Source organism: Pithys albifrons, chromosome 3, assembly GCF_047495875.1.
Source record: "Pithys albifrons albifrons isolate INPA30051 chromosome 3, PitAlb_v1, whole genome shotgun sequence".
In the NCBI taxonomy this organism is placed as follows: domain Eukaryota; kingdom Metazoa; phylum Chordata; class Aves; order Passeriformes; family Thamnophilidae; genus Pithys; species Pithys albifrons.
Window position 1 is genome coordinate 23,355,287 of NC_092460.1, and position 19,929 is coordinate 23,375,215.

Genomic DNA, 19,929 nt, shown 5'->3' on the forward strand with positions numbered 1-19,929 from the left:
GGAATTCTGTGAACCCTGGGAATGTGTACTGTATTGCAGATATCAGGGCTCTTATCAATAATTTCCCATCTCCTTGCAAAGCTGGAAACGTTTCCCTGTCTACCTACACAGAGATATATTTTATGTCAAGATGTAAAGCAAAACAGGCTTGCATTCAACATTCAGTTTCAAATTATGTAAACAGTATTAACTGATCTGTCAAAAATGCCTTCGTGGAAAATGCTTGACTGAGCTAATTCATGTTTTTGGAAAGGTTGCCTGTACAGACACTTGGAGCACACCTGTTTACCACAGGCCTGGGAACACAGCCTTCCAGTTATACATTTCCTAAGAGTAATTGTGGAGTCCATGCTTTAAAGGTATTGAACACAGAATTGTAAACTGTTGGGGGTCTAATGATATGGAAGACGTCAAGATTGAGTTTGAGCATGTTCTTTGTGCAGTTGGGAAGATGTAAATGGAGGCACATCAGGACCAGACAACCAAAGTTAGGGGTTATTGGGGGGTCTGGGCTAAGGGTTTGGTGGCCATGGGTAGTTCTGGCATCTCTGGCTTCAGCAGACCTTGGTGATAGGAAACAAAAGGTTTTGTGCTTCATTAGAAGGGCTGTCCTGCCCTCCTGCTGCTTCTCCTGTGTGGTGGCACCACTCAGGTGTCACTGAGGCTGCAGCCAGAGCTGGGGCCATCTCTCTGATGGCCAGGTGAGGACACTCAGCAGCTTAGTTACTGGTTCTAGTGTCAATCTGACAAAAGTGCTCCATTTTCCTTAGAGGCTTCATGTGTTGGTCCACACAGTCACAGAGGATAAGCAAAGTGTTTGGTGTCTGCTCTCTGAGCTGAAAGGGACTTCCAGACAGGACCTGGGATTTCTGTTTTGGGTTAAAATAGCTCTTCAGTCCTGTTCTCCCTGGTCTAGTTCAAGTGAGTGCCCTGGTCAGTGAGGAAGTTTTCTGTGCTGCTCATCAGAAGGCAAAGCCTGGAAAGATGCCAAGAAATGCAGCCTTTACTGGAGTGTTCCTGGGAGCATTTGGGAGCCATGGCCAGGGGGTCAGTAAGTGCACACACAAACTCTCAGACATCTCAGAAGTCTGTGCTCTTGTAAAATTAATTTCTTATGGACCAGAGAGCAAGTGCCACTTGAAAGGTGTCAGCACTGTACTTGAGCCAAGTTGGAGCACAGATTGAAAGGCTTCCTGGGAGGATTTCTAGATTTGGTAATGGATATGTGGCAGGAGAGGACTCTGGTAATTCCATCTTCACAGAGGCACAGAATGGTTTGGTTTGGAAGTGACCTGAAAGACCACCTCATTCCACCCCCTGCCATGTGCAGGGACACCTTCCACTATCCCAGGGTGCTCCAAGCCCTGTCCAACCTGGCCTTGGACACTTCCAGGGATGGGGCAGCCACAGCTTCTCTGGACACCCTGTGCCAGGGCCTGCCCACCCTCACAGGGAAGAATTCTTTTCCAATACCCCATCTAACCCTGGTCCTGAGGAGAACATAGTCAAGAGGGCTAAAAGAAAATGAAGATAAAAGGAAGTGGCTGACTGAAATCTGGGTAAGAAGGAGAGATGAGAGACCCCCACCAGAGAATTTACATAAGATGTGAGGGGCAGAACACCAGGATAATGAGAAGAGCAATGACCTACAGGATGGAACAGTGGCTGGAAGGAGGAAGGAAATCAAGGACCTTTTGGTGCATCTTAAAAAAAGATGATGCTAAAGGATGCTAGTGAAGGGGAAACTGCAGAATTCAAGGTTAAAAGAGAAGAGTTAAGGATAATTAGAATTAAAAGGGATGAAAGACAGTGAGAAGTCATGGAGATGCCATTGGAAGGAAGAACAGACCCTACCACAGAGATGAGGAAAATCAGTCAGCTCGTATTTCCTGGAGAACAGAGGATCCAGGAGAAGAGAGCCAGGAGTGAGAAACTGCATCAGCCAAGAGCTGCAGACACACCTCAGATTCAGCTGTATCTTACAGTTGCTCAGTTGGGAAGGCAACGGTACAGAGGCAGAGAAAATAGATTGGCTGCTGTGCTCACAGCTTCAGGGGGAAAAAAGGGAAATTCAGTCAGTAGGCCAGAGTCTGGGAGAACAGTCTATACTTGACTGAAATGAAGCTTGAAAGTAAATGAGCAATTTTCAAATTGAGAAAAGGACAGGGAGGAGAGGTCTCCAAACAGAGGAGCAGAGGAAAACTAATTGAATTATCTGGGTGAGCAGTGAGCAGAAGGGGGATTTGCACAGCAGGGAGGTGAGGAAGAGCTGTGCTGGGTGAAGAATATTGTAGATTAACCATTTCAGAGTGACTCAGAGAGTCAAACAAGAGCTGTGGATCAATTGAAAAAACAAGGAGATGGAGATGCCAATGTGAGAAACTGGTTGTCACACCAGAACCTGACACCACCAAGAGTGGGTGTGGGAGTCCAGGAGATTTCTTGATGCTTTGGGTCTTGATTTCTTGATTGCTTTGTGTCAAGCATGGAAGAGGATGGGAGAGGCTGGGCAAGAGAAAGGGCTTGAAAGTAGCAGGAACAGGAGGGATCTCCAACCATTTGCACCATGTTTGCTCCTGATCTACAAAGCTCAGAGAAAGGAAGATGCTCAGGAGGAGAGCACAGGTGAGGTCCTGAGAGCCTGGAGTGAGCACACAGAGTCCAGAAACAGCCAGGATTGGAAAGAAATAGACTGGGGCGTTGAAAAGCAGGTGGAGGTGAGGGAGTGGTGTGGCTGGGCAGAGTGGGTTGTACATTGGGAGGACAGGGATTTGATCCAGAGCTGTCAGAGTAAGGGATGAGGAGCATGGTGGGAAGAGGATAGGCATGGCATGGAAACTGGGAGGGCACAAGGAAGATAACAGAGCCAGAGGCTGCACTGAACAAAGGGTGAGGTCAGAGGGTGGCAGCCGGGCGCGTGCACACAGCCAGAAAACAAGAGGCAGCTCCTGTCTGGGCTGCCTGCAATCAGTAGTGATTGATTACAGAATTAGGCTGGTGCTATTTTGGCCCTGTGACTTCAGCTGCTGTAATCCAAGCCCGCCATGTGCTTATCCTTGCAGCAAGGGTAACTCTCCAGCAGGCACAGGGATGCTTTTGGGGGAGACACGGCAGGAAGCTTTCCCCAAACTGCATTTGTCATCCTGCCACTCCTCTCATCCATCACCAGGTCAATATAAAACCAGCCCTGTGCTTCCTGTTGGAGTGTTGTGAATTTTCAAAGGCAAAGTGCACTATTGTTTAATAGCCAATTATTCAGTGGCATTGATAAACAGGCTCTGCCTGCGATTACTGCAGCAATTACTCACTCTCTTAATTTAGACATGAGGAAAAATTAATTCAAGCTTCCAGTTGATCATTTATATCTTTGGCTTTTGTAATACACATCACAACACACTGAAAACAACTCCACTGAGAGGAAACTGTTCATATTGATAAGGGGTTTTACTCTCATTCTGTCACTCAGGGAGCTGTGAACAAGTCCAGCCTGAAGGGCTGTGGCTGAAGGTGAGGGGTTTAATCTTTTGGGGACATAAAAATATGAAAATCATCTTGTTAAACCTTAAATTAAAAACATAGGGAGGGATGTTACTGTAGTCAGAAGGGATCTCTGTGTACAGCACAACAAGCAAAGAAAATAGTCAGATGTTTAAGAAATGTGACCTCACCTTGCCCACAAACCACCCTTGAGGTGCTGATGGATCCAACTCCAAACTGGAGCCACCCAAGATGTTAAGGAGAGGCTGGTGGGAGAAATGAGAGGGTGCTGGCAGCCTAGGTCAGAATGAAGTGGAGGTGGCAGAGGCACATAAAGCTGTTAACATGCTTAGGAATTGGTGTTACTCACTCCTTATAACTCAGGAGCAGTGAGATGGAAAGGTATCCACGTACTGTTGGAAAGGTTTTCACTCATTTTCTTGTTATTAAAATTACTCCACAAATCCCAAAGGGCACAAGAACTCTTGTGGTAACTGCAAGCCCGAGTGAAGGAGCAGTGCCTTAGAAGCACCTTCTCCAGGTTCCCTTCCCACTTGGTGCTGTGGTTTCACTTTCCCTGGTTGTGTTTGCTGCTGGCAGAGGTCCAGCTGGAATGTGAGAGGAGCAGGAAGAGCCTTTCCCTGGCGCAGAGTGACGGCACACCCCTCCTTCCCCAGGCACATCCCTCCCTCCCTCCCTCCCTTCCTTCCCTCTCTTCCTTCCCAGGCACATCCCTCCCTCCCTTCTTCCCCAGGCACATCCCTTCTTCCCCGGACGCATCCCTCCCTCCATCCTTCCCTCCCTCTCTCCTTCCCCAGGCGCATCCCTCCCTCCCTCCCCTCCCTCTCCCTCCCCTCCCTCCTCCCCTCCCCGGGCGCATCCCTCCCTCCCTCCCCTCCTTCCCCGGGCACATCCCTTCCTCCCTCCCCGGGCTCATCCCTCCCTCCCTCCCCCCCTCCCCTCCCTCCCCGGGCGCATCCCTCCCTCCCTCCCTCTCTGCCTCCCCAGCGCGGATCCCGTGCAAGGCTGAGCCTCTGCCGCGTCTGGAGAGCACTGTGCAGGGCAGGTGAGGCCTCGAGCTCTGTGCAGGACCTTTGCCTCTGGAGCAGAGCACACACTGCCCTCGGTTTTGCTTTCCACATTTAGATTTAATTGCCCCCAGTTGTGTCAGTACAGAGGGCTGTGCTGTCCAGGAGCACTACAGAGCCTGGGTCACCTCAGGGGGAGTTTTCACTCCAGCTCTTGCCCCAGGAAGCACCTGCTCCAGGCAGCATTCCCAGAAGCAATGCCAGCACTTTCCCTGGCGCTGGGGTGGATGGAGTGAAGCACAGATGAGTCTGTGGCAGCTCTGCTGTTCAGGGCAGACTTGAGGCAGGTACTGGTTACAGAATCACAAAATCTGCTGGGTTGGAAGAGACCCACAAGAATCACTAAGTCCAACTCCTGGCTCTGCACAGGCCCACACCCAAGAGTCACTCCCTGTGCCCCGGAGCATCATCCAAACACTCCTGGAGCTCTGGCAGCCTTGGGGCTGTGCCCACTGCCCTGGGGAGCCTGGTCAGTGCCCACCTCCCTCTGGGGGAAGAACCTTTTCCTGAGATACACCCTAACCCTGCCCTGGCACAGCTCCAGCCATTCCCTGGGTACTGTCCCTGGTCCCCACAGAGCAGAGCTCAGTGCCTGCCCCTCCTCTGCCCCTGCCAAGGAAGTTGTCCCTGCCCTGAGGTCTCCCCTCAGTCTCCTCTTGTGCAGCTGAACACACCAAGTGCTCTCAGTGCCCTCACACGCTGCCCCTCCAGGCCCTTCCCCATCTCCCTGTCCCTCCTTTGGACACTCTCCAATGGCTCAATCTCTCCCTTCCATTGTGTCCCCCCAAACTGCCCCCCCCCCATTGTAGGTGAGGCTACCCCAGTGCAGAACACAGCAGGACAATCCCCTCCCTCAACCTGCTTAAAGGCAGCAAATACTGTCACCTCTCTGCCATCTGCTCTGACTGGCAACACAGTAGCTTGGACCATTTAGCCAAGGCTCCAGCCAAGAAGTTTGGCTCCGTAACAAAAATTATTTTTTCAACTGGGAGTCAGAGTTAGGCCTTTGGTTGTTGCTCCTTCAGAGCAGAGGATGTTTGATTAGCACCAGGTCGTTACTGTCTGTGGTCTCCCTGGGCAGCTGTACCTGCCCACACGGGGGTCTGCAGGGGTGAAGGTGCTGCTGTCTCTCTGGTGGGATGTCATGTGCTGTCTCCCTCACCTCCACCATGGCTCTGCCCACCTTTGGAATGCTTGAAGCTCCTCTGAGCAGTTTAAGTGCCACACAAGCAGAGCTGGCCCCACTTCCTCGGGAGGATCTCATGGTCCTGAGCCTGAGCCAGGCAGCAGGGAGGGCTGGGGAGGGAGAGAAACGTTGCTCTGGGGATGTGCCCTGGCCATAGGGGCTGCCACCAGGGACTGGGAATGGGCACAGCACAGCAGCTGCTGTCCATGGGAGCTGATGGCTTTGAACCTACAGCTGCACATTAAACAGCTATGCCAACACACACCAAAGGTGCAGGCAGAGACTGCAGCACCCTGAGATCCCTGGCCTTGGTGTTTGCTCCAGGTGAGGCAGTTACAAAGCACTGATGGTGGTGGTGTAACTGGGCTGATGGGAGGAAAGGAAAAAGAAAACTGAGTTCATCTTATCTGAGATTATCATGCACGTTCAGGAACTGTGTAATGCAGTCTCCCTGCTTAGCCAAAAGCTAAAGAGTTTCTAAAGTTTATTTCCTGTCTTTATAGCAACTGTCTGGCCCTTTATTTATTTTCACTGAAAGCTGCTGATGTGCTAAAAATAATTTTTGGAGCAATTCTTGTGGCATATTGTCTAACAATGACAGGCTGAAGCTGGGGCAGTTGGGAAGTGAGGGAAGCCTCCTTGGGCAATCTCTTCTTATGAACTCCCATCATTTTTATTTTTATTCTTTGTGTTAAAGCATTTTCTGTCCCTCACCACTGAGAAGAGCTGATGGCTCACATTGTTGTTACCTTGAAAGAGCAAGTTATCATGGTTAATCCACCCTCCAAGGTTTTTTCCTCAGGATAATTATTGTTGTGGTGATTCATCTTGCAGACCCTGCCCTTCCGTATTCACACAAAATATCCTACTCCCTGCAATATTTCTGGGTCAGGCTCGTGCCACACATGTGATTTCCTCTTGGGCATGCAGACAAGACAAGATGGATTTAAAGGTCAGCCAGTGCTGGGCTGGCCAAGCTTGTCCCTGGTCGCTTCGTGTGTCACCTACAGGTGACAGTGCAGATGGGGAGGGTTTGGGGCTGAGTGGGCACAGGGTGGGCAGGTAAAGCTCTCTTGTGTTTCACATGGGGTGGGGGAGCAGTGTCTCTGTTGTTGTGCTGGAAAATTTCACTGCTCCCATCTTCAGTGGAAAACATTATCACCAGCACATCCTGACATGTAATTCTGCCTCATTTATTATTGTCTCATGCTGGCTTAATGCTTATGGTGCACTTCTAAGGTACTCAGAGAAGGCTGTGGGTTTTCAAGGAAGCATAACTCATGGGGGACAGAGGAGGGAGAATCCTGAGAGATTTTGGCATAAATTGAGTCAAATATTACTGAACATGAGAAGTATAACCTGTGCAGGCTTCAACATGAGCTGTACATGGCCCAGAGGCCACAGGGAAGGGAATATGCCCAACAGGCAGGATTACCACTCAGGAGACCTGGGCTCTGCCTTTCCTGCCAACCTGCTTGTCAGGGGTGGTCTGTACGTCCTGTGTTCCCAGTCTGGGTGCCAACCCAACCACCATGACTGGGAGCAGGCAGATGTTTCCCAATACCATAGCTGTCTCCTCAGCTATCTCCTCTCGGGTTCTGTCTCAGGATAGAGAAACAGGATGAAACCCAGTGATGGCACTAAAAAGCTGGATCAGGAGCTTAGTTTGGGTTTGTTTGAGAGGGTTTTTTTCCACCACTTTCACTAGTGTTTGTGCCAGAGAGATGGGCTCATAGCTCTTCAGCTTGTTTGGTGTCCTCCCCAGGGGTGTTACACAGCAGAATGGGGGACAACCACCAAAGGGAGAGAGCAAAACCCTGCCAGGTGGTTCCATCATGATGCCCTCTGTGAGGCCCCTGGCACCAGGCAGTTCACCCCAGCCCAGGAGTGGTTCCTGCCCTTGGTGCTGAGCTGCGAAGCAGCACAACACCCTCCACTGCAGGACTGAACTTGGGGTGCCCCAGCTTTGCTGCCTCCCCTTGCCATGCTGAAAGAGCCTCGTCCACAATCCTGCTGTGAAATGCACCTGCCACATTTCTAAGCTGAGGGCCAGCACTCAGCTGGGGAGGGCAGCAAGGCAGCTCCAGGGCCAGCACTGAAGGTAAGATGGGAAAGGTGCATTAGCAGGGGAATTTTGTGCAGTGCTGCTCTTAGCTAAGACCAGGCAGTTTGGTGGGGAGCTGCTACCACTCAGTTTTACTTCATGTGCTTTGGAGGAAATCAGTCTTGACTACAGCACCTTTAGGGAGAGAGGAAAGATGGGAGAAAAACCATGATCTCCAACTTCATTTCTTTGTACACTGAGTGTGTAAGTGAAGGTGGTGCAGGTGTCCTGCAGCCCTTCCAAGGGTGTGAGGGAGGTGTAGGTTGTTCACAACACAGCGATGTCCTAATACCAGGAGGAACTGTGGTCTTACCAACCACACCCCTTCTGCTCCTGTGACCTGGCTTTGCTCACACCAGAGATCTCTTAGTGAGCTCCTGAGCATGTGTGAATTCATCACACTCCTAGGACTGGGACACTGGCACTGGCGGGTGTCTCTGGTAGCAGAGGCTGTGCCTGCACTAGCTGCCTATTCTGCCTCCTTTAGCCCAATTCACCTGGTGAACTGGATTGTATTTTACCAAATCCACTTGGTGGACTGGCAGCATGTTTTAATGTCACCACAGCAGCACAGTCCCTGAGCAGAACACTCTTCCTGTGGCCCTTTCCCACACGGGTGGAACACACCATCTCCAAACACAGGTGTATCACTTTGGGTATTGAGAAATGCCATCCAGCACACCCAGTGCTGACGCACACAGAGGGAAACCTGCACAGGGAGCAGCCAACACAAAGGGGAAGCACATTCCTCAGAGTCTGAACAGCTCTCCTGCAGCCTCTACCTGCCAGCAAATTGTGGGAGGTAAGAACAACTCCAGGCTGCTGTACCTGGGGACCAGCAGGCAGTTTATGGGATCTCTGTGGGCCAGAAGTGGTTCCTGGTGACTGATGGTACTGTTTTCACTACCAAATTCATTTTGGACATGATGGTAGTCTCACAACCCTTCACTGCATGGTACAGAGTTATGACCTCATTCCTGTGAAAAAGTCACTAATTCCATGCTGTGTTTTTATTCTCATGTTTCCTCGAAGAGGGACAAGAACATAAACCACGACCACACTGATTTGTTTTGAAAACTATCCCACAATCCCACACTTTCATTTACAGTTTCTTTCAATGTGTAACACAACAGTTCAAAGGACTGGGGCTGGAGTGGCAGAACAGAGGGTCAGTCTGTTACCATTCCTTGGGGTGTTAAATGCTTTGAATTGTCATCAGTGTCTGAAATCCTTTGTTTGTTTTGTTTGTTTTTTCCTGGCACAGGAGTCCTGGAGCAACACTTCAGAGAGCAGGTAAAACTCCTTTCAATATCCAAATCACTTTTGTTTTGCTAAAATACTGGTGTTGTACAGATATACCTTGTATAGACTTGCTTAGGATTTTCCTGTAATACAAAGAAAATGCCCACTCACACCACCTGAGCAATAACAGATCCAATAAAGGTGTCCAGTAAAGAATCTAAAAATCTGTGGAAGGGTTATACTCACCATGGTTTAGGCAGTAGGGAATATAAGTTTGGTTTGGTTACTTGGCTCATTGTAGGTAAGTTTTCAAAATGCTGAGTTGGAATTAATTGAGATTTGATGATGCTCTCAAAGATTCATTTTAGAAAGAAGGGGCTTATGAATTTTGTGTTAGGTAACAGAAGCAACACTTTGAACTATTTGTATGTAACTGTCACATGAATTTAAGAAGCAAATTCATATTTAAAGCTTTGCTGACCATGAGCAGAAATGTGGAAACTCAAGGGATCAACTCTGGAAAAATGGCATTTGTGAGTTATATTCTCAGAAGACTAAAAACAGACCTCTGTCTGTTTGTTTTCCTTTATGAAGTGGCCAACTCTAACACTCCCTTACCAGCCCTAAAAAAGAATTTACATAAAAGATGGTGACACATAACCGTATCTCATGCCTGTCTCATTGGGTCACCTGTGGTGGGGAAGAAATGGCTTCATTTTTAAAGTCATCTTCCATGACCATCTTCCCTCACCATGAACCAGTCTGAGAAAATATTTAGGTGCAGCTCAGCACAGCAACCTGTTACCTTAATATTCCAAATCTGCTTCTGGAACCTGCAGTAAAATGTCAGATGTTTATCAGCTGTGATGTAACACTCAGAGGGAAACTCTCACACATTTAATGATGCTTAGTAATGTGCAGGCCAAAGGGCAGCAATGGGGTTGTTCCGGGTGTACTGAGCTGAACATCTTTAACCACTTTGCTGCACAGAGCTCGTGTTCTATTTAATTTAATTATTTAATTAGGTGTTGTTTTCTAACTCTTATTTTATTGTAGGAAAAACACTTGTCATGGCTTATCTGTCCAACAGTGAACATGTTTGGTGCTGGAAAAAACATCTGCTGCCTGTCCTGCACCAACTGATGGACCAGTTCCAGCCTGGAATGGGCAAGAGGTGAGGAAATACACAAGTTCACATGTTATTTTTTACCCTTAAAAATTAAATATAAGTCCCAAATCTATCCTGGAATGCCTTCAATATTTATGGCCTCTACTTTGTGTATTAAAGAATCCTACTCCACTTAGGAAAGAAGATCTGTGGTCTTTCCTATTCATATGTAGTGAACTCTTGTAGAAACAGATGGAACAGGATAGTTGTATCAAAGCATGAAAATGTAGCAGTTAGTTTTCTAAATGTCTTCATATCATGAAATATTCTCTCTTGAAAAGAAATCTTATATTTGAGTTGCTGAGCACATTTTTTTCTTCTCGGGGCCATATTTAAAACATTGTAGAAAAAAACAGTGCATCAAGGATGAATAAATATTTCATTGGTTCTTGGTCTGTCTCAAAATAAAGACAGAAAGGAATAAAGAAATGTGGCAGTTTGACAATTGACATTTTTCTCCCCCTGTTGAAGGTTCTTTGAATCAGAGACTCATGGAAGGGTTTGGGTTGGGAGGGACCTCAAAGCCCATCCAGTTTCACCCCTGCCATGGGCAGGGGCACTTCCCACCAGCCCAGGTTGCTCCAAGCCCTGATCAACCTGGCCTTGGACACTTCCAGGGATGGGGCAGCCACAGCTTCTCTGGGCAACCTGTGCCAGGGCCTGCCCACCCTCACAGGGAAGGATTCCTTCCCACTATCCCACCTGTCCCTGCCCTCTGGCAGTGGGAAGCCATTCCCTGCGTCCTCTCCCTCCATCCCTTGTCCCAAGTTCCTCTCCAGCTCTCCTGGAGCCCCTTTAGGCACTGGAAGGAGCTCTCAGGTCTCTCTGGAGCCTTTTCTCCAGGTGAACCCCCCTGCTCTCCCAGCCTGATCCAGAGCAGAGATGCACAGAAAAGGTTTTGTTGTCATCCATACACAATTTGTACTGAATCTAAAAGCAGCATTGGATTATTTTCTGTTGCCAATTTTGATGGAGGGAATTCTGTTTGGAAAGGGATTACTCAGGCATCAACCCAGTACTGATGTCCACTGAATGAAACACCCTGTTCAGTATCAAATTTACAAATGATTACCCCTTTGGACTTTTATTTTTGGAGATTAGTTCCTGAACCCTTGCACTCCCACTAGTCACCCTAAAACCAATGAGCACTCTTGAAGTGCAGTTTAGATTTGACTCCTGTCGCAGCTGCATCTAAATGGAGTCTTAAAATCCCTGAGTTATCCCTCTGTGAGCCAACAGGGACATGAATTGGCAGAGAGGGGAGAAAGCTTTGTGTACAGCTGTGCTACACCTGGATCCAGAACTGGGCTCTGAATTTCACAGGACCACAGTGCTGCTCCAAAAACCAAAGGGAAGGGGAGAGAGGAGAACTGGGGAGGGTGGGATGGTTGGGGGGTGTGTGCAGGGCCAGGAGTTGGACTCGATGATCCTTGTGGGTCCCTTCCAGCTCAAGGTATTCTGTGACTTTTAGTTTCTGCATTTTAATAGCAGTTGACAGGAAAACTCCTGTGTTGTCCCTACTTGAAATACAACAGTCTGTGGCCACTGATTGGGATTTGAAAGGCAAGGAGTATAACGCATGTTTTTCCTTCAACAAGGTAATCTTGGAAGGAACTTCTGTGACCACATTTCAGGATTTCTGCAACACAATGCAATCCACTGAGTCATGGCAATGCAGTCGGGAGACAGGTCCCACCAGGGCTGAAATGTCAAACAGAAAACAGGTACTTTATTACAAGTAAAAACTTTATCATAGACCTGAAAAATATTTTAATGTCTTGGAGAATTTTGTATGGTCTAATTCATTTCAATATGAATAAACTAGTGACCTGGTCTAGTGGGAGGTGGATCCTGTCCATGGCAGGGGGTGGAACAAGGTGAGCAATTATTAATGCTTATTAATATCTTAGCTAAGACTTACCTCAATAGGTTAATTCATGTAATAATCAGTTGGCTATTCACCTTATTTCTATCAGGCATTTGGACAGCAGTCCCAGGCACATGGTGGCATTCTTGGGGCTGTCCAGCAGTTGGACTCAGTGATCCATGTGGGTCCCTTCCAACCTGAGATATTCATTACTCTATGAAAAAACCTGTGTAAGAATTATTCTTGGTTCAAAGTGAAATCCTGCCCTAAGATTAAGGAAAAAATTTCCATTGACTCAGCTGAAACCAGGTTTAAACTTGTCTGTTCCTGTCAAAGGGCAGCTTTCCAGAGTTGCTTGATGGCAACTCACCTATTTAAATATCTCCACAATAGTTTTACATATTCCACTCCACATTTTGGTGACAGCTGAAATTTTTTAACAGCGTCCTAACAATATTTCCTGCATTTGCATCCTTCAGATACTCATACATATATATAATATACTCATATATTTTAGTTCTTTCACACTCCTTAGTTATTCCCATGCCTAATGCTCCAACTGTTTCACTTACCTTTAGGTTTTTTGCACTGGTCTGATTAGGTTTGACCTATCTTTTTGACCTAAACTGAGGAAAATTTCCTGTGTGCTGTGTGCCTATGCACTGGTTTCTGCAGCTGAGCATCACCCCTGTCCTCACAGCATGTCTGATAAGGCAATGGGGGCAGTGTCTGCCAGCTGATGAAGAAACCATCAGGATGGGATTACATCAGGCTCTAAAAACAGCCCCAGTCTTACTGTTTTGTATAATAAATACCAAGGAAAGCCTTTGGCTGCTTTTTCTGGCATGAGACACACTTCAGTGTTATGTAGCAGGACCTAAAGCATCAGTCACAGCTTAGTCATGTATAAATTTACTTTTGTAGGAGTTGGGAAGTTCCAACTACACCTCTCTCTTTTTTTTCCTTGTCCCTCTTTAAGGAGCTACTGCAGAAGAAGCCACTTCCAGAGATTTAATGTGTGACAGTGTTTTGAGATCCTGGGATGGATATTCCACCTCTTGCTCCTTTCAGTTTACACACAGTTGTTGGAATGTATTAAAGGGTGTGTAACAAAGAAGGTGATGTATACAGGGAGTAGCCAACTCCCTCAAAAAACTGGGACTTGCAGGATTTCATCCTTCTCCCTGGTTTTATGCTGTGCTGGATTTAACTAATCAGCTTGAAATCATCCATTATAGGAGAGTTTTAATGGCAAAAGAGTATTTTTTCACTAACATTCTCCTATTTCAGAAAGGACCTTTTCAGCCTCCAAAAATACAGTCTTTAGTAGCATTATGTGGCTTGTAATAGCTTTATTTTGGAGATTGCATTAATCCAGCAGGCTGAAATAGAAGTGCCTGATTTTCCAATGCCTCTCCACTGGAGTGGGTTTAAGTGTCTGAAACAAACCTGGTCTAAAAATCCAATTTCACAAAAACCATTTCTGCAGGAAGAACAAATTTGATTTCTCATGTTGCAACAACACATCCACTGACATCTGATGCCTCCAGTAGCTCCTGTCAGGACTCATCTTTACAGAACTGACATTAAATACACAACTTCAGCTCGAGGGCTGAAGGCCACACCACACACTGATGCCTCTGGAATTGAGGCCTTTCAGTTCTTTGGGGAGTCTCAGATGAAAGCACTAATACTCAGCTGAACTCATCACACTTTTGACCAATGGATTGAGACTTGCCTTCCTCTCTTTTGTTCCTTTTTCCCCTTGCATGTATCAGGTATTTTGTCATTTGTTTGGCAAAGCAAAAGGCTGAACCACCTGTATGCACCTATTCCTGAGTGCAGCTTGCTGGTCACCAAAGGAAACAGCAACAAGAGCTTTCTGTCAAAAAGATGTCACAGTCATAGAATAATTCAGGTTGGAAAAGACCTTTATGATCATGGAGTCCAACCACTATCTCAGCACTGCCAGTATCTAATATCCCATCTATCCCTGCCCTCTGGCAGTGGGAACCATTCCCCCTTGTCCTGTCCCTCCATCCCTTGTCCCCAGTCCCTCTCCAGCTCTCCTGGAGCCCCTTTAGGCACTGGAAGGGGCTCTCAGGTCTCTCTGGAGCCTTCTCTTCTCCAGGTGACCCCTCAACCTCTCCAAGCCTGGGTCCAGCCTAGAGGGGCTCCAGCCCTTGGAGCATCTCCATGGCCACCTCTGGACTGTTCTCACAGGCTGGACACGGAAGCACAAAGCAAAACTGGTGAAGAATGCAAATATCCCAACCAACTTGGGACACCCCGGCAGAGAAGACCCTTTCCAGGCAGGGCAAAACTGCTGGATGTACCTCTGGTGGCAGTTCTTCTCCAGCTCTCACCTTCCACACAGCACAAAGCACATAAAATAGAAAATAACAGCAATTCTTGGCTGCCACAACCCTCGCTCTCAACACAAGGGAGAGAATTTTTAATGCACCAAGTTCACCTACTGTAGCCGTGGCACAAGCACCAAGAGTCCCCTCTGGAAGCACAAGGATGGAAAAAGCCTACCAGGTCTAAGGTTTCACACCACCAGGGAGATTTCAGAGCACACTTTTCTGCATGGAAAGGAACAGAGCACAAACAATTCTCCTGGGATGTGGATCTGCACTGAAGCTGCATTCTATTTTTGGAGCAACACTGGAACATTTCCAAGACCACCATGACACCATCACTGCACTATGGGTGTAAACATGTCTCTGCTGCTGCTGCAAACCCTCCTGCACTCTTTGCTGTGCTTTCTTTAACCAGTTCCTTTTGTAGGATTCTTCCCTTGTCACCTCATCCTTGGACCCCTCATGGAAAAAGGCAAACGAACCCTGTCCCTTGCTGATGCCATTTGCTGGGTGAAGCCCACAAGAACTCAAGGTGAGAAATAACCTGATGAGACAAGCCCAGTTCCTTTCTGGTTTATCACTTAAATTGAGCTGCTGCCAGTAACAAGGAAATGACAAGGAAATAAATGCATTTACAGGTGAGTGAGTAGAAGAAATATGGGACTCAAGGCTGAGCATCCCTGGGTAAAGGGAAGCACTAATTAACCGTTTTAAACAACTGATACTGCAGTAGCTCTGCAGGATCTGCTTATCCCAATACACTGAAAGCACATGGAGGTATTAACCTCAAAAGTCAGGTACTTTTGCCCAAAAAACTCTTAGGACTCTACCAAGGTCACTGATTTTAACAACACTGACTCTGAGAGGGCGGAGATGTAACTTCAGAAAGCAAGAAATTAAAACCTTCCACTTCTTTTCTGAGCACAGCTAAAGAAACTCAGCAGCACTGAGAGCTAATATTGTCACAGTAATAGGGCAAAAATGGGTAAATCAAGCCTAAAACTTGCATATTACTCCAGAAGTGCCATAAGCAGCTACTCATTTTCATTCAGGACCTAAATTCTCTTTCTCTTATAAAGGGTGCTCTACAAATACATCTGATATAATGGGAGGATCACAGCTAGAGTGGGTAGCACAGATTACTTAAATCTTTTGTAAGCATACCCCTTGTAAAATGTTAGGTATATTAAAGCTTTTAAGACATTTTGTACTACTAGAACTAAATTTATTGGTGTCTGTTGACACCTTACCAGCTGCATTTATGTAAAAACCAAGGTGCAGTTAAGACTAAAGTCTAAATTTTTGTGTAGCAATTTAAACGTGCACTCAGAAACCAGGTCCAGAGTAAGCAGAGTTCCTGTACACTCCTCAGCAACACTGTAAATGAGAATACCCCACCCCCCAGTGAAGTGTTGTACCAAATACCTTAAAAGTTAATGCTAGAATAATTTTTGGTTAACACTAGGATAATTAACACTAGTTGTAGTCAACATCATAATTAAAGTGTTATAATTGTAGTGAAAACCAAACGTGGCCTTGACTTTATTTCAATAATGTGGGCAGAGATTCCCTGTAAAACTGAAATCCTGATTTTGAAGAAAGTAAAGCATTCACCATCAGTTGCACAAAATGCTGTATTTTATTAACTGAATAAAAATGTACAGTTAAATTCATACAGACTGTTCAATATGAGCACAGTAACATGTTTATAATCTAAGATTCTATCTGATTTGCCCAAGTTTAAATAGTGCCTGGTATAGGCACAAAATATTCCTGCTACAGCAGTTCAGGTCTCTGCCTCCCACAGTTCAGCGTGTCCAGCTGGAGCCCCACCTGAACTAGTGCTGCAGTGCAAAAAAATATGGACTCATCCTCAACAATTCCATGAGACAAACCATTTTTAACTGAAAACTTCCCTCCTGCAAGACTGCAAATAATCCACCACTGGGAGCTGCTTCTATTCACTGCCTGTGCCTGCTGAGAAAGCACCAGCTTTCAGGTGAGCTGTGATCTTTCTTTTGGGGAACAAAAATGAGTTTTTCTACTCAAAATGCACCAAGCCAAAGGCAAGTTATGTTTTAGCTCCCTGTGTGAGCACACAGCACCAGCACCTCCATGTTCAGGAGTTCTCAGCACCTTCATCCTAATCACAGGGGGCTCCAGTTTGCTCTGGGAGGAGGTGCCTTCCCAACACAGCTTTACTTACCACAACCCAAGGGTATCACAGCCCAGTGTCCCCAGAATGGCAGTGCAGCCCCAAATGCAGCATTTCCCCAGTGTCCCACCTTTCACTTAGGGGCCAAAGGTGCCAAGACACAGGTCTCATCAAGCCTCAACATGCTTGGAAAGGCCTTGTCCTTCCTCTCCATGTCCCAGAGCTGCAGGTTTAGAGGCTGGAGCCCAACTGGTCCCGGTGTTATAATAAAGCCCTAAGAAAGGCAGCAGGTTGTATAGTTACCTCCTTGTGAGCAAAATCCCTGCCCTAAAACTATGCAACCTACTACCTCTTCCTAGGAGCCCAATGCTTCCTTTGTGCAGTTCTTCTCACTCAGCAGCTGCTCTGGAAATGCTTTGGCTCACCAGCTGCTTTGGGTCTTCTGCCTTTAGGCCTGGGCACACGCTCCAACTTTATAGTTAGCACTTACCAAGCAGTGGTTGGCCAGTTTTACTACTCATTAATGGCTCTATTTCCACTCTGACTAAGCTAAACTTGCCATTCCAAAGAGCGTTTCCATGGTTTTTTGTTGCCAGAACCAGGGGCTCCCTTTGGCAGGCCAGTACAGAAGCAGAGACTGGGTACTCCTAGGACAGCAGGGGAAAAGAATTCAGTAAGCTTGAAAAGTCTTTCTATAAAACAACAACCACCTTGCAGAAAAATTCTGGCTCTTGGGCACTCCAACTCCATAACTTTACACTCCCACAAAAAAATGAGGGGTCAGTTTTGGCCAAAACCACCCAACACTTCCATTTTGTCTATTAAGTCTAGAGGAGTTGGAGAAAAATAAGCAGACATATTAATGAAGTGTAACTGTAAGTTTTCCCTCCAACTTTTACCAAGAAGTTGGAGTCATGGAATATTAATGTATTATAGGAATTGGGGTTTCAGAACAGTTTAAGTCACAGTGTACAAGTCTGAGCTGCCCGTACTTTACATTCAAACCCCAGGTGGTCTGGAATAATTTCCCCTCTATGGAGTGTTCCACTCTGTGTAGGAACATGGATATTTTCCATCTCCAGTCACTCACCTTGGGAGAAAAGTCATGTTAGTCAAATGTATCATTTGGGGGTAGCACCATTCACACTGACTGTCAATCCTGCACATTCTGGCACAGATTAATCTGATGCTTTACAACCCTAAATTTATCTGACAGATCTATTTTCACTCAATAAGTATTTTTACTGCATCACTGACTGCAAAGGGTCGCAGTTTGTTTTACTCCTCAGGGAAGGCAATAGATTGTATAGTTATCTCCTGAACAGGGTAAAATAACTACCCTACAACTATACAATCTACTACCTCACTCTGACAGAGAAGCACAGCCTTCAGCAAGAGCTCAGACACCCAACCACACCTGCTCTCTAAAGCATGGCTGAAACTTCCCTCAGCAATGTTAAATACCACCACAGATTTGTATTCCATTACCTTACCACACATGTACAAGAATCTTAATTTTTTGCTCATTAGAGAAAAATGAATGCAGAATGATAATCTAAACACAATTCCCCACAGCTATTACAGCAGTATTTTCTCCTACCATAAGCAGTACAAGTACAGAAGTTCAGTAGAATCTGACACTGAGCTTAAAATTGAGAAGTTTCCATTGTTGATTTTCTGCTGCTTTAGGAAAGACAGTAGATTGTATAGTTATCTCCCAGTTGTGGGTATGACCCTAAAACTATACAACCTACTACCTCATCCCACAGTGCAGGCATCTTCAGAGCTGGTGCAGAGGATTGTTGCTGCAGGAAAGACAAGCTGGCTACTTGCAGACAGCATTTATAACAGGGATCACAGAAAAATCATTCCCCTCACTCCCCCCAGTCATGCAAGAAAGATACTTTCAAGATAAGGTTCCTTAATTTCAAAATTTTACCAACTGCTTGGGCCTTAATATATTTCATCTTTAGCCAGTCAGCAAGTTGTAAGAGTCACACCAACTACAGTCATTAAACTTAAACTTCTGTTAAATTACTGGGTTTGCTCCACAGATGTAACTTCTCACCTGAAATCAGAAGGAAAGTCGATCAGAATCATTGCAGGCACACACATTTCTTCCTCTTTAGAACTTAAAAATAGTAAAATCTAGCACCATAGGTATGCTGATTTACATGGATCAGGATGAGGCCCTAATGTTTACAATTCTGATTAAACAAATAATACAACATCCAGTGACATTTTTACCTATTCTAACAGTTAAAAAAAAATGTAGTGTCCAAAGTACTATTTTGTGCTTTCTCTGTTAAGACTTAAATTACATCAAGTCCTGTCCACGGGATTCTGAGAAACAAAACTCATTAAGATCATGGCCTGTCTGCTGACATTTAATTGTCAAACTGCTTTACCAAAAGGCCACTTAAAAACACATGTTTTTGCACCAGAAACAAGTGGGTTTCTCCAACTGCTCCTGATGTAACCTTAAAGCCAATTTCTACACTAACACAGCTGAACATCATCTTGAAGTAAAAAACTCTTAGAATACTGAAATGAAAATACTTGCCAGACAGATGTGTGACTTACAACCCCTTTTCAGCAAGGACAGCTCCACAACAGGGCTGGAAAGAAAAACTGTTCTGTCCAGGTAATTTATACAGGAGTTGAAAATGTTTAGAGAAATGGAGTTTTTAAAACACTGAATATGTTTTACCAGTACTTCATACCGACTCACCCTGATGTTCTCAGACCACTCTTCAAACAAAGCCTGGATAGAACCAGAGCACCCTGATGCACTTTCATGTGCCTGCCAAGAAGCACAGCACGTGACCCCCTGCATTAATATCCACAGGGATGACGTTATTCCTTCAACAGACAGAAAATCAGATTACTTTCCAACGCCCTCAACACTTCACTCCACAATCCTTTATACAAATATTGATGATGAATTTTGTTGTCTCTTTAAAATCTTGCTTGTAACTGGTATAAATGCCATTATATGCTTTTCTTAACTTACACACCTACCAGAAAATGCACTTGGGCATGGACACAAGCACTTGGTCCTGATGCCCAAACCAGGAATGAATTACAACAGTAGCTCTGAACTGAAGATGTTTGAAGCACATTGAAAAACTGAACAGATGTTGCCACACCTGTTTAGATTTCAAAAAACAGGTAAGGCAATGCTTCTGAATTTTTTAAAATTAAGCCGAAGGACACAAGGATTGTAATAAACCTGGAGATTGATCTGTTACATTTCACCACCTTTAGATAAAATTTAAT

The 19,929-nt window shown here is 45.9% G+C and overlaps 1 long non-coding RNA gene across 1 annotated transcript; it reads left to right on the top strand.

The window, feature by feature from the left end:
* The first annotated feature begins 8,578 nt into the window (after positions 1–8,578).
* Positions 8,579–14,514, top strand: LOC139669976 (uncharacterized). Its single transcript, XR_011697366.1, has 5 exons — positions 8,579–8,657; positions 9,120–9,148; positions 10,154–10,271; positions 11,864–11,989; positions 13,112–14,514. It is a non-coding gene; the product is annotated as an uncharacterized lncRNA (long non-coding RNA).
* The last annotated feature ends 5,415 nt before the right edge of the window (positions 14,515–19,929 follow it).